This window comes from Chrysemys picta, chromosome 1 (genome assembly GCF_011386835.1).
Source record: "Chrysemys picta bellii isolate R12L10 chromosome 1, ASM1138683v2, whole genome shotgun sequence".
Classification (NCBI taxonomy): domain Eukaryota; kingdom Metazoa; phylum Chordata; order Testudines; family Emydidae; genus Chrysemys; species Chrysemys picta.
In genome coordinates, this window is record NC_088791.1 from 226,166,542 (window position 1) to 226,182,521 (window position 15,980).

The 15,980-nt window shown below is 42.8% G+C and overlaps 1 protein-coding gene across 1 annotated transcript in view; it reads left to right on the forward strand.

Moving 5' to 3' along the window:
* The window catches only part of PUDP (pseudouridine 5'-phosphatase), a 148,713-nt gene that overhangs the window by 2,153 nt on the left and 130,580 nt on the right, over window positions 1-15,980 (forward strand). The window lies entirely within an intron of this gene.

A 15,980-nucleotide genomic window follows, 5' to 3' on the forward strand; every position in this document is an offset into this window, starting at 1 on the left:
GGATAGAGCTTGGCAAGGGGGTATGGGTGTGGGCTCATTGGGGGGTCCAGATGCAGCTAGGTGGAGATCCGGGTGTGGGTGGCTCGTCAGGGTGATCCAGGTGCAGGGGGAGTGGGGCTCATCGGGGGCGCTTCTGAGTGTGTGTGGGGGGTTAGGCTTGGCGGGAGCGTCTGCGTATGAGGGGATCTGGCTGCACAGTGGTTGGGCGGATGGGGCAGGGGATCCTGTACAGGAATCCATCCCGCTGCAGCTGAGGAGTGATGGGTGTAGGAAGCAGGGGGAAGGAAGGAGAGGGGAGAGAGAGAGTTTGCAGAGCTTCCTGCAGCCGGGGGAGAAATCTGGGGATGGGTCTGACCTGGCCCTGGATGCCGTGCAAGGGAAGAGGAAGTCCTGTCCTCCCCAGCCCTGACAGGACTAGCAGCTGAGCCGGGTGCAGGGTGGGAGCCACCAGCTGGGTCTTCCCCAGTCCCACATCCCCACAGTGATTTGCCTCGCTGCTGGGTGCCCTCGGCCCCCGAAACAGACTGCTGGGGAGGGTCGCATGACTGCTTTTGTGGCTTCCCTTTGCTTCCCCGTCAGGAAGTCCTTTTTCTGCAGGGGATATACATTCTGCACATGCGCAGTGGTGCAGAACTCTTCCAGGAGTAGAGTATGTAGGTCCTGAGCTTGCAAATACTTATATATATGAATAACTTCATGCTCATGAGCAGTCTCAATGATTTTTAACTGTACTTCTCTTGTATAAGTGTGTTCAAGATTGGTGCTTTAAGTTACAGACAGTGTCCAAAGGCATTTTTGTGAAAGACCATACTGTCTCTAGTTAAAAATAATACTCTTATAATACTTGAGAGTCTGTCTTTATTAGGTACCACAAAATGAAATTAATTAGCCTTCTGAGTCTTGTTTAATCCCCCAGACTCAGGGGGTTCATACAGTGAAGCAGCTTTAAGATTTTCCTAGAATGTGAGCTGTACATCATACTGGGAAATTAATTATATGGGATCCCAAGTTCTTGGACCTGAGATTGCTGTGTTTGGGACACTCCAGGTATTAAACCAGCTCTTCACTGTTATTAAATTAATCTCTTCCAGGCTGTTATAGATAAATACCCCAGTTTTTGTGTCACTTTCTGGATTTGTTAAAATAAAAGTCAAACTTCAGCTACAGCATCTTGTGTGCAGATGCTCTGATTTAGTAAGGTGCTTGGGTCAGCTGGATTAAGACTAACTTTTTTCCCTTCCTTCAAATTGTGAAGTAGTTTTCAGATTAAAATTGTATTTTTCAGTAATTCTTATACTAAAACACTAATATGATTCCTTCTTAAAAATGAAGGAAACGTACACACACAAAAATGCATTAAAAGAAGAGTAAAATGATAATGGGAAAATGAGAATATTTGTAGTTCAGATTAAAATATACCTTAGTGTCTTCCAGTACAAGGCACAGTGGGACACCACCTTAATGACTTTATTAATGCACACCATTATAAATTAGGTATCACAAGGCTTATGGCTTGTTTCAACCTTTAACAGTCTTGGGTTCTGTCACAACTTTAATATGGTCTTTGTGAGTATACATGATAAACAGGAGCTGTGAAGTTTAGAAAGCAAAAAGTCAGGCAGTCAGGTGGCTTCCAGAATTTGATCCAATATAGTGGTTCTGTCTTTCACGTGGTTAAAAATGTCTGGAGCAGGGTGGATTTGATTTAAATCAAATTGACTTAAATCATGATTTAAATCACTGGTCAGGAAGACTAGATTTAATCATAGTTTTCTACATAAAAGTGCATTCTTGTAGGTTGTTATAACCTGAATACATATTCTTCACAACTCAGAGATAGAGATAGCTGTAGATTTCATTTTTAGAAGGTACACACTATACATTTTTAAACAGTGACTTATTTTGAAAACTTTTCAGATTAGTTTTACAGCTATATCAGAAAATGAATGATTGTTTGTTTTTTTCATTTACCGAAGGTAATTGAAGCAGATATTTATGAAGTCATTGGGAGGTGAACGATCTCCAATTCAACAGGTTAATCGTTAATATTTGGAGGATTTTCTTGCCATGCTGTATTAGGAGGAGAACATCACCAGACAGACATTTAAATTGTTTTATTTAACTAAAACAACAACAAGTATTCTGGATTTTTTTCTTCAACAGCAAACATATAATATTTTAACAAAACAAGCATATGTCCCTCGCTTCTCACATTTATCTCTAGACTTCATCTCCTTGTCCAGATCTATTCCGCCCCCAACAATCTTCTATTCATTGAACTTTTTGAAACTTTGCACTTTTAGAGAGAGCTAAGGGATTGACTCTGTGTACACAAATTTACAGAGGGACAATAGAGTTGAGGTCTGTTATTTCTCTCCTCTGTATATTATTTATTTATTTAAAAAACATTTTTGCTATTAACAAGCATGTTACCTCTGGAGACACAAATCCACAGTTTGAGAACTGTAAAACTAAACATCTCTGATGGTATCTTCTAGACTGAGCACTAAGTCCCATTGGGTAGATAGAAAGATTAATCTAAATAATCTATACAAAAGCCTGTGGAACCCCATAAAATTGGGTCCCTAATCCATGAACTATTGGAACTCGTTTACAAAACTTTTCTTAAACATTACATGAATATATTGTCTCATACTATAGAATTAGAATGTATAATCCCTATTCCATGAGATATCTTTGAGCTATAATGTATCCTAATTAAAACTATCTTTAAATAGTTTTTTTCCTCAAAAAGCATTTTATCAAAAAAATCTGATTTAAATAAAAAATATCAATTTTTTTTTATTAAAAAAAATCATTGATTTTTATCCAGCCTGGTCTGGAGTAATTAAATTATTTTTGGGGGAGAGAAATGAGTGGTTAGATACTTATGATATTCTCTTCTAATTATGTACATACTAGTGCTCTGAGCAAGGATGAGCAGCACAGTAATATTGGCATAAACATGGAGTGAGATCAGAGTCTGACCTTTAATTTTGGTTTGATGTTTTTGATATTAAGTTAATTTTAATAGTTTAAAGGAAGAAAATATCTGTAACCTAAATACTACATATGAATGTTGAAGAAATAAATCATATGCATACTTTTAAATGTCAAATAAATCTGCATGGAACAACATTTTAAAAGAGCATTGCCAAAATTTCAAAAGTGGATGCCTTAAACTAGTCCTTTGTATCCTTTGTTAGGCACCTAAAGAAGTGTCTTGATTTTTCAAAATTGTTGAGCACTTAGCCACTCCCATTAAATTGAATTGGAACTACCGAGTGCTCGTCATTTTTGAAAATTCTAGGCACCTATTTTTATGCTTAAACTATTAGCAGAATTTTAAGCAACTAATTTTGAAAGTCTTGGTCTAAGGAAATGTTAACAGTTGAGTTGTAATTTCTGCAATATTGAAAATTGAACTTGCTTTGCAACTTATCAAGGGGCAGCAACAGTTGTGAAATGTATCAAATTAGTGCCTGTCTCTCCCCCAAGTTCATTTAACATAGTTGAGTTTGATAAGTTGTCCTTTATTTCCACCTTGAGATGCCATCTGAACTGGGCTAGGGGCAGCAACTTCTCTGTTCCCTGTAACCATCTATGGAAATCCACCCCCATTTGTCTGAGTCCCTCTGTTGCTCTTGTCAAATCACTGTGCAAAGCATTTTTTCCCCCTTCAGTACAATGTATTTTTAATAATTTTGGTTCTCTTTCTTCAGCAGTTTTTTTTTCCTTTTGGATTGTCTTCTCTTTGCCCTTGGGCTACTGGATAAAATTTTAGCATGTGCCCTCCTTTCCCCCTTTTTTAACACGATTTATCTTGTGCACATTACCGGCGGAATCTCCCTAATTAAACAACTAAAATAAATAGCATTTTTATTGGAAACTCTCACAGTTCATTAATTATAGTGAAATGATCAGTCACTGTTCTAATATACAGTAGTAACATTTGTTTAAAGCCTCTCTTTTATTTTACATATGCAGCAAGATTTAGTAAAGTAGTTTAAAAGTGGTGCAGACTTCACTGTGTAGTACAACCCCCAGAGAGTAGGAATAACTAAATTTAAATTTTTGATGTACTGCTGAAGAGGTTTTTTTTTAAAAACAGCATTTTTATGGTGCAGAATCACCACATGCTTTCCCTAAAGCAAAGGAGAATATTTTATTCTTAATAATAAATGCTTGGATCTTATATGGTAGGTTATTTTTAGGACCCTTTAGTTTTTGCTTAAAGAGACCTACTTTTTACAATTGTGAGAATCTAATGGAATTAAATCTCTAACCACATACATGTTTGTTCATCACTTACTGTGTGGGTTAGCTGGCTAAAATAAAATCCAAAGAACAGAAGGGCTTTCAGACACCTACACATAGTTGATCCATTTATTATTTTTAGGGCATGGTGTCTCTTGTTTGATCCCGACATTTCTGCACATGAGACTGACATTTAATATATGAAAGCAGGAAAAAAAGTCTACTGAATTAGCAGAAAGTATACAACAGCTAGCATAACATGTCCTGAAGGATATCTACATATATATATGTATATATGTTTTATCTTCTAAACTTACATATGTTGACTTTCAAGTCAATGACAAGCATGATATTTTTATAATACTAGATAATAGCTTTTTCAATGTCAAGTGTTCATTATCATCCAGTGGCTCCAAACCATAAAGATTCAACTGGGATTTATCACAATTGAGTGCCTCATTTATGTAAGAGGAGACTGTGTGTGTAGATTTTTTTTATTTTTTTATTTTTTTTTTGTTCCGCATTAGTCTTCTTACCATCTGGTATGATTGAGTAAGCTAAAACGGAATAGTTATCATTTTGTATATTAATAGAATAATGTTATTTGGCCTTTTAATGTGCAGACAAAAAGAATGATCTGGAAAGTAAGGGCACGTCTTCACTGGCAACGTTAAAGCGCATGGCAGCGCTTTAACATGGTTTGTGTAGTCGCGGCACAGCACTGGGAGAGAGCTCTCCCGTCCCAGCGCTCTAAAAATCCACCTCCATGAGGGGAATAGCTACCAGCACTTGCAGCACCCAGGTGGTGTGTTTTTGTACATCCCTGAGTGAGAAAGTTGCAGCACTGTAAAGTGCCAGTGTAGACAAGCCCTAACCAACATCTGGCTGCATCTGTCTGATGACCAAAGAACAGTTGGAAAATCCTTTCAGGAGACATCATTAGAACCATTTATGTTACTTGCCCAGCATTACCCAAAACAGGTGTTTTGAATGGGGTTGGGTGAGAAGAGTCTCTAGGAATACAGCAGTCTTAATCAAGAATACCATTTTGTTTCGTTATGTACATATTGAAAGGATTATGGCTGTACCCAGGAGAGCCACGTTTAAAAGGACTGCATCTGCAGTTATGGAGCTTGAGTCCTTACGCTGGCTTTATGCCAGTGTAACTACATAACAATTTCTCCTGATTTACACTGGCATAAGTGGGGAGAGAACTGGCCCCGCGCCACTTCCCGCAGCTCCCATTGGCCAGGAATGTGAACCACGGCCACTGGGAGCTGCAGGTGGCCGTGCCTGCAGATGGTCAATGTAAACACTGCCTCGCAGCCCGCCAGCAGATTATCCTGACGGGTCGTGTGTGGCCCGTGGCCCACAGATTGCCCACCACTGTTCTAAATTGTTACCTCACTATAGGGATGGGGATGGGGATGACATGAGTATATTTTGAAATGCTTTTGAGATGAGTTCTGAATTGAATCGTGTGGCCCTGAGGATATGGTATGGTGTCTGACCTCCTTGTCAAATCTGTGAGCCACTGGCACATCCTCTCCAATTCCAGGCCATAGTGTCACTGACACTCTTGTTCTGTCTGGTTGGTCTTGCGTTGTCTCCTCATGCCAATGCTTCTTCTCCTGTTTCCAGTCAACAAGTCACATGGCCTCCCAAGTGCAACGTTTTTCTCTCAAACTTCAGCTTATCCTCCTCTCTGGGTTCTGCAGAATTGATGAACACAGTCTGGATGGAGTCCGGCTGCTGTACTGGTGACTGCATACACTCCTATTGGCCTTTTCTCTGATTCCCTTTGTCCCGTGGGGCATCTGCCTGCCCTACATACAAACTGAGACCCTCCACTGGGTACTGGTCTGGGCCTGGTACCCCATTTCTTCATGAGCACCCCCTCAAGTATTGGGTCTCGTGTCCTTACCTGTGTTTGGGATGGAATCCTGTATTCCCCCACTCTTAAACAGAATGCTGGGCTAAGCCACCGCGTGCATTTACCAGCAGATCTGACTGTCACCTGTGGTTCTTCCCTTGGGAGCTGGTGACTGTTGGTGAATACACTGGCCCATAACAGCCTTCTTAAACCAAAGTATTCTTTGCTTTGCTCCTATTGTTAAGTATAACACGAGAAAAAAGATTTAAAAACCAGCAGAAGGTCTATATGCTTATCTACCTTACATAGAGCCCGATGTAGGTCTGTCTTACCTCAGCCTCTAGAGTCTGGGTTCACCTTCACTTTCTTTCTCTGTGCATTACTTACAATTCAGGTGCAAGTTGTGTTGTTCTCCTCCTTGGTTTGGTTTTCTCAGATTGGTTAACCTGTTCAGTTCAGCAGAAGTCAGGGATAGCAAAATTAAAGTCAATAATCCTGGGTTATTGTCCACCTGTTTGCATGTATTGAGATGCTTATTGAATTAACTCAGTATGTGTATACAGTAAGCCCTTCAATAACTAGGTTAAGAGACAGTAATCCTCCTCACAGCAATCAGTCAAACACCTACAACTTCTAGTATTCATAAATTAATACCAGGAGCTCCAAATCCATCACAATGAATAAGCTATGCACCTCTAGACAGAAGAAGATTTAATTTTGCCCTTTTTACTCTTATCCTGTTCTTATTAGATCTTAAATAAATATGATATGAATTCTGCAGCCCGTGCAGTGTAATAATGGGTAAAACTGAGCTAATATTTGAAGATAAACCACAAGCAACTAAAATAATTTATTCAAGAATATTGTGGAATTTGTCAAATAAATTTAAATAAATACATGGATTTATTTATCAGCCCACCTCAATAGCTGAGGAATAATTTTTAAACAATGCCAAATAATTCACAATAACAACAGCAATGTTTTAAATAAATTATCTAGGGACGAGCATTCAAATAAGTATGTTAGGTCTTGATCCTGCAATGTCTTGTGCACAAGCAGATCCTCTGCAGAGTCCTGGTGAAATCATTGAGCAGGGATCTTCCCATTAGCAGCATGTTGCAGATTCAGAGTTTGAAGTGGAAATTAGTCCTGTCCTTGCTGATGTGTACTAGTTGTTATATGCTTCTACCTAGAGATTTTGTCAAATTAAAAATCATAATTGTTTGTTTAATTTTAGTTCAGTTTGGACTCTTGAGAAAGATCTAGTCAATTTCACTTCTGGTTGTAGCAAATTCCCAAGTACTAGCCCAATGCTTATCAATCTTTCCCATTTGCAATCCTAGTCCTGGTGCCCTTCAAGCAGGCTCCTCCTCCCATCCTGTCCATAATCCCCTATCCAAAAGCAGCACCACTTTTTTCCTGAATCCTCTGCATTATTTCTTCTGAAAGTGCTATACAGTAACTCCTCACTTAACATTGTAGTTATGTTCCTGAAAAATGTGACTTTAAGCGAAACGATGTTAAGCGAATCCAATTTTCCCATAAAATTAATGTAAATGAGCGGGTTAGGTTCCAGGGAAATTTTTTTCACCCAACAAAAGACTATATATATATATACATACATACCCCCTCATTTACATTAATATATACACATACATATACACATACATGCACAAACACACAGTGTAAGTTTTAAACAAACAATTTAATACTGGTACACAGTGATGATGATTGTGAAGCTTGGTTGAGGTGGAGGAGTCAGAGGGTGGAATATTTCCCTTACTGCTAAATGATGAACTAGCAATTGACTGAGCACTCAAGGGTTAACTCTCTCACTCTACAAGGTAGCAGGGATGGAGGGAGCTATGCGCATTTCCCCTTTAAGTACACTGCCTTGTTAATTAGATCAGCTTGCTGAGACCTCAGCTGCTGCAAGCTCCCTCCGTCCTGAGCCCTGGTGTGTCCCCCCTGCTGCTCTAAGGAAAATGGGGTAAGTGGGGTGCAGGAGCAGAGGGGAGGGGGACACCCTGATATTTTCCGCCCTCTTCCTGCCCTTCTCCCCATACGGCAAGCAGGAGTCTCGGGGAGCAGCTCTAAGGCAGAGGGCAGGAGCAGCACATGGCAGTGTGGGGAGGGACAGCTGCAATTTCTAGCCTGCTGGGCAGCTGCTGCACAGGGAACTTAGGGGAGCAGGGAGCTGATGGGGGACTGCCAATCCACCCTGGTTCCAAGCCCCCACCAGCTAGCTGCAACGGGCCGCTCTTCCTGCAAGGAGTAGACAAAGCAGGCGGCTGCCAAACGACATTAGAAGGGAGCACAACTTTAAATGAGCATGTTCCCTAATTGATCAGTAACGAAACAACATTAACCGGGACGATTTTAAGTGAGGAGTTACTGTTTTGTTCAATAATGCTTTAAGGCTATGTCCTGCAAGTGGATCCACACATGCTGGGGGAGGATCTGTTGCTTTATTGGTGCGTGTACTATAAATGTGAAATGCGTGTGTGCATGCCCGCATACACATACACACAGAGAAAACTACACTAGAGCCAAAGGTGAAACTTAGGAAAAGGCAGGTGTTAGTAGTGGAAGATTCGATCATTAGAAACATAGATAGCTGGGTTTGTGATGACCAGGAGAACCGTATGGTGACTTACCTGCCTGGTGCGAAGGTTGCAGATCTCTCGAGGCATCTAGACAGACTTATGTGTAGTGCTGGGGAGGAGCCGGTGGTCGTGGTACATGTATGTACCAATGACATAGGGAAGGGTAGGAGAGATGTCCTGGAGGCCAAATTTAGGCTACTAGGGAAGAGACTGAAATCCAGGACCTCTATGGTGCATTCTCAGAAATGCTCCCAGTTCAACGTGCAGGGCCAGGTAGGCAGGCAGAGCTTCAGAGTCTCAATGCGTGGATGAGACGATGGTGTAAAGAGGAGGGGTTTACATTCATTAGGAACTGGGGAAACTTTTGGGATGGGGGGAGCCTATAAAGGAGAGATGGGCTCCATCTAAACCCAAGTGGAACCAGACTGCTGGCACTAAATATTAAAAAGGTTGTAGAGCAGTTTTTAAACTAGGAGATGGGGGAAAGCCGACTGCTGCAGAGGAGCATGTGGATTGGACAGAGACTTCTCTTAGGAGAGAGTCTAATGATAGACAATCTCCAGGTTATAGTCAGGAGCAGAGGATGAAAGAGGATAATGTAAGGGCCAAATCAGATGATAAACATTCACATAAAAAAGAATCTGACACATCAGAAAAGGGCAGACAAATAAACAGTGACAAGTTTTTAAAGTGCTTGTACACAAATGCTAGAAGTCTAAATAATAGGATGGGTGATAAAGGAGGATATTGATATAATAGGCATCACAGAAACCTGGTGGACTGAGAGCAATCAATGGGACACAATCATTCCGGGGTACAAAATATATCGGAAGGACAGAACAGGTCGTGCAGGTGGGGGAATGGCACTATATGTGAAAGAAAATGTAGAATCAAAATACAAATCTTAAGTGAATCCACATGTTCCATAGAATCTCTATGGACAGAAATTTCATGCTCTAATAAGAATATAACATTAGGGATCTATTATCGACCACCTGACCAGGACAGTGATAGTGATGATGAAATGCTAAGGGAAATTAGAGAGGCTATCAAAATTAAGAACTCAATAATAGTGGGGGATTTCAATTATCCCCATATTGACTGGGAACATTTCACTTCAGAACGAAATGCAGAGATAAAATTTCTCGATACTTTGAATGACTGATTCATGGAGCAGCTGGTACGGGAAACCACAAAGGGAGAGGCAACTCTAGATTTAGTCCTGAGTGGAGCACAGGAGCTGGTCCAAGGGGTAACTAACAGGACAGCTTGGAAATAGTGACCATAATACAATAGCGTTCAGCATCCCTGTGGTGTGAAGAACATCTCAACAGCCCAACACTGCGGCATTTAATTTCAAAAGGGGGAACTATGCAAAAATGAGGGGGTTAGTTAAACAGAAGTTAAAAGGTATAGTGACTAAAGTGAAATCCCTGCAAGCTGCATGGGCGCTTTTTAAAGACACCATAATAGAGGCCCAACTCAATGTATACCCCAAATTAAGAAACACGGTAAAATAACTAAAAAGAGCCACCGTGGCTTAACCACCATGTAAAAGAAGCAGTGAGAGATAAAAAGACTTCTTTTAAAAAGTGGAAGTCAAATCCTAGTGAGGCAAATAGAAAGGAGCATAATCACTGCCAAATTAAGTGCAAGAATGTAATAAGAAAAGCCAAAAAGGAGTTTGAAGAACGGCTAGCCAAAAACTCCAAAGGTAATAGCAAAATGTTTTTTAAACAACCGGTGGGGCCCCTTGATGATCGAGCTACAAAAGGAGCGCTTAAAGATGATAAAGTCTTTGCAGAGAAACTAAATGGATTCTTTGCTTCAGTCTTCACGGCTGAGGATGTTAGGGAGATTCCCAAACCTGAGCCGTCTTTTGTAGGTGACAAATCTGAGGAACTGTCACAGATTGAAGTGTCACTAGAGGAGGTTTTGGAATTAATTGATAAACTCAACATTAACAAGTCACCGGGACCAGATGGCATTCACCCAAGAGTTCTGAAAGAACTCAAATGTGAAGTTGCAGAACTATTAACTAAGGTTTGTAACCTGTCCTTTAAATCGGCTTCTGTACCCAATGACTGGAAGTTAGCTAATGTAACGCCAATATTTAAAAAGGGCTCTAGAGGTGATCCCGGCAATTACAGCCCGGTAAGTCTAACATCGGTACCGGGCAAATTAGTCGAAACAATAGTTAAGAATAAAATTTTCAGACACATAGAAAAACATAAATTGTTGAGCTATAGTCAACATGGTTTCTGTAAAGGAAAATCATGTCTTACTAATCTGTTAGAGTTCTTTGAAGGGGTCAACAAATATGTGGACAAGGGGGAATCCAGTGGACAGAGTGTACTTAGATTTCCAGAAAGCCTTTGACAAGGTCTCTCACCAAAGGCTCTTACGTAAATTAAGCTGTCATGGGACAAAAGGTAAGGTCCTTTCGTGGATTGAGAACTGGTTAAAAGACAGGGAACAAAGGGTAGGAATTAATGGTAAATTCTCAGAATGGAGAGGGATAACTAGTGGTGTTCCCCAAGGGTCAGTCCTCGGACCAATCCTATTCAACTTACTCATAAATGATCTGGAGAAAGGGGTAAACAGTGAGGTGGCAAAGTTTGCAGACGATACTAAACTGCTCAAGATAGTTAAAACGAAAGCAGACTGTGAAGAACTTCAAAAAGATCTCACAAAACTAAGTGTTTGGGCAACAAAATGGCAAATGAAATTTAATGTGGATAAATGTAAAGTAATGCACATTGGAAAAAATAACCCCAACTATACATACATGATGGGGGCTAATTTAGCTACAACGAGTCAGGGAAAAGATCTTCGAGTCATCGTGGATAGTTCTCTGAAGATGTCCACGCAGTGTGCAGAGGCAGTCAAAAAAGCAAACAGGATGTTAGGAGTCATTAAAAAGGGGATAGAGAATAAGACTGAGAATATATTATTGCCCTTATATAAATCAATGGTACACCCACATCTCGAATACTGTGTACAGATGTGGTCTCCTCATCTCAAAAAAGATATACTGGCACTAGAAAAAGGTTCAGAAAAGGACAACTAAAATGATTAGGGGTTTGGAACAGGTCCCATATGAGGAGAGATTAAAGAGGCTAAGACTCTTTAGCTTGGAAAAGAGGAGACTAAGTGGGGATATGATAGAGCAGGCCTGCACAACATGTGGCCCGGGGGCCGCATGTGGCTCACGTAGGCTCACTGTGCGGCCTGCGGGGGTCAAGTAGATGGACTCACTGTGCGGCCCGTGGGGGGGTGAGTAGGCAAGCGGCGGGTGAGGGAGGGGGGCTGAGTATGAGAACGGGCGGGCAGTGGCGGGGAATGAGTAGGCGAGCCGGGCGGGTGGAGGGCTGAGGAGGTGAGCGGGCGGGCAGTGGCGGGGGGGGGGGCAGGTGAGGCAGGGGAGGGAGGGGCTGAGGAGGTGAGCGGGCGGGAGTGGCAGACGGGGGCAGGTGAGGCGGGGGAGGGGAGGGGGGGCTGAGGAGGCGAGTGGGCGGGCAGTGGCGGGGAGTAAGTAGGCAAGCCAGGGGGGGTGAGGGGGCTGAGGAGGCGAGCGGGCGGGCAGTGGCGGGGGGGCAGGTGAGCCGGAGGGGTGGGGGGCTGAGAAGGCGAGTGGTGAGTCGGTGGCTGATCTGTTCTACTGATCTGGTCTGGCTCCCATCCCCTCTCCCAGGGCCGGCTCCAGGCACCAGCAAAACAAGCAGGTGCTTGGGGCGGCACATTTCTAGGGGCAACATTCTGGCGCCGGCCATCAGAGGTGCTAACTTGGGGGCATGGGGAAAAAGTGCCCTTGCCGCCCCAGCTCACCTTCTCCCCTGAGCGCGCTGCCGCCGCTCAACTTCTCCCTCTCCCTCCCAGGCTTGCCACGTGCGAAACAGCTGTTTCGCGCAGCAAGGCTGGGAGGGAGGTGAGCTGGAGCGGGGAGTGGTTCCTCTACCCCCCCATTACTTCCTGCGCCCCCCCCACCCTAGCTCAGCTCTGCTCCGCCTGCTCCCCTGAACGCGCCGCTGCTCCGCCCTCCCTCGCCTGAGAGGGAGGGGGGAGAAGCGGAGCAGCAGCATGCCCAGGGGAGCAGGCGGAGCGGAGGTGAGCTAGGGCGGGAGGTCACGGGGGGCCCGCAGGAAGCAATGGGCGGGGGGGGGAGAAATGCAGCACGCCAGGGGAGGAGGTGGTGCTGGGGATTTGGGGAAGGGGTTCAGAAAGGGTGGAGTTGGGGTAGGGCCGGGGGCAGAGGGGCATGAAAAAGAAAGGGGAGGCAGCTAAAATTTTTTTTGCTTGGGGTGGCAAAAATCCTAGAGCCGGCCCTGCCCTCCCCAAGAGTTGCAGCTGTCTGGAGGTGCCTGCCTTCCACGCCTTCACACGTCATTCATTCAACAGGGCAATTGATTACAAAGTGGGGGGAAGATCTTATTCTACTTCTAGCAAAAAGACATTTTTCTTTTACCTTAATTATACTACCTTAGGGGCCCACTATAACATATTACCGAGGTTCAATACTGCTGTTTTGGTGGGGCGGCGCTGGGGAAGGAGGTTTTGCTTCCGCGGGGCAGGTGGCACGGCGGGGGGGGGTTGTTTCCGTGGGGCGGGCAGTGCTGGGGGGGGGGAGGGTTGGCGGAGCTCGGGGGGTTTCGGCCCTCAGCTGTTTTCTTTGGAGTAATATGGCCATCGCCGCTTTACGTGTTGTGCAGGCCTGTGATAGAGGTATATAAAGTCATGAGTGATGTTGAGAAAGTGGATAAGGAAAAGTTTTTTACTTATTCTCATAACACTGCTCTACAGCCAAAATGCTTCTGAAATAAATGTAGTCAAAATTTACTAATTCTGGGTCACTGAGAACGAAAATGATGCTTAAAATTGTTGATTGGCTCTAGTTTTCAAGATATGCTGTTGGGTCAGTATATATGAACCTTGACTTGGGAATGGCGGAGGATAAGTGAGTTATAAAGGGAAGGGATCTCAATTTAAACCAGAAATGACTAAAATACATCTTTGACTGGATCTATGAATAAATCTATGACTGGGTTTGGACAGTACTTGCTTTTTAGGCAAAACAATGAATGATGCAATCTGAAGCTGGTATTGTGTCATACATAATATGAATTGCATCATGTTATTCCTAGAAGTCATGGATGATGCAATCATAACAAAGCTTACATCACTCTGCTGAACAAATTGCCCTATATCAGCTTTAGAAATCATACAGTGTCGTGCTCTCTTATTTGTCAGTGTTTGATTTTGCAAAGGGATACATTTCTGTTTAGCCAAAGTGAGCAGAGATGCCTCGTACTTGTGTGAACAATGCAGATAACTTCTGCTATGTTTGTGGTGAAGTGACTTTTGCATCACAAAAGCGCAGTATAACCACTACGGTTAAGAAAGCCTTTATTTTGGCTGCAAAATTGGAGATCAGGACAAGAGGTGGGCCCCACACATATGCTGCACCACTTGTGCAACAAATCTTCGCCAGTGGTTGAACAGGAAAAGGAAATCTATGCCTTTTCTAGTGCGAATGATTTGGAGAGAGCCAACAGATCATACCAGCATTTGTTACTTCTGCATGGTGCCTCCAGTTGGGAAAGGTGTGTCAAAGAAGAAAAAGTGGACTGTGCATTATCCAAACATTCCATCAGCTATACGCCCAGTACCCCACAGAGAAGGACTGCCGGTTCCTGATGCACCAGAATCATTCTCACTTGAGTCAGACAAGGAAGAGGAAGAGGATGAAACTTCTGGTCCTGAACCATCAATGGCACAGGACCCACATTTTCTCCCATCCTCCTCCTCTGAACCACACTTCATAACACAAGGTTAACTGAATGACCTTGTCAGGGATTTGGAACTACCCAAGAGTAAGGCAGAGCTGTTGGGCTCCAGACTACAGCAGTGGAATCTCCTGGCAGGTGATGTTAGGGTTTCCATGTTCCGTGACCGTCAAAAGGATCTTGTCCCATTCTTCTTCATGGAAGGTGATCTTGTAGCCTGCAACAACATCGATGGTGTGATGGCAGCCCTCAACATCGTTCACGATCCAGATGAGTGGAGACTGTTCATTGATTCATCGAAGACGAGTCTTAAAGCTGTTTTACTGCATAATGGCAATGTTTTGCCATCAATTCCAGTTGGTCATGCAGTCCATATGACGAAAACCTATGACAACATGAAACAACTTTTGAGGTGCATAAACTATGACCAACATCAGTGGCAGCTTTGTGGCGATTTGAAGGTTGTTGCTCTCTTGCTTGGTCTGCAGACTGGATACACAAAGTACTGCTGTTTTCTCTGCGAATGGGATAGTCGTGCAAGAGATTCCCACTACATCAAGAAAGATTGGCCACTCTGACAGTCATTGGAGCCTGGGAGGAAAAGTGTTCAGCATCCACCACTTGTTGAATCAAGGAAGATTTTGTTACCACCCTTACACATCAAGCTGGGTCTGATGAAGAACTTTGTCAAGGCCATTGACAAAACACAAGCAGCTTTCAAGTCCCTCCGTGGAAAATTTCCAAGGTTAAGCTAAGATAAAGGAAGGTGTCTTTGTTGGTCCTCAGATTCGTGAACTTCTTCGAGATGATGCATTTGACCATGCACTGCGTGGCAAGGAAAAGACGGCATGGAAAGCCTTCCAGTTAGTGGCAATAAATTTTCTCGGAAAGAACAAGGCAGACAACTACAGGTTGTTGGTGGAAAACCTCCTCAAGGCATACAAAAGCCTTGGTTGCAACATGTCACTAAAGATACATTTTTTGCACTCTCATCTAGATTTTTTTCCACCGAACTGCGGAGCAGTGAGTGATGAGCAGGGCGAGCGATTTCACCAGGATATTGCAACAATGGAGAAACGCTATCAGGGCAAATGGAGCCCATCAATGCTTGCAGACTATTGCTGGACAGTGACAAGAGATGCTCCATTTAATGAATACAAGAGACAAGCCAAGAAGCGCCGAGTAGACACTGAATAGGACTAAATTATGTACAGAATAGTTTTTTGCCTTTTGTTTCATAATACATTTTATTTATATAACCCTTTAAAAATCAGCAAAAGGGTTACATAAACAGGACAGGTGAAATATTATCATGTAAAGCAACCATAAACACATGAAAAGACCTAGGTTTACAATTTATGATTAGAACTCTACTATCTACACAATATACATAGACATAAAATGTAAAAAACTTAAATATCTTAGAAACAGTAGTCAATCAGTTGTTTTAATTGTCATATT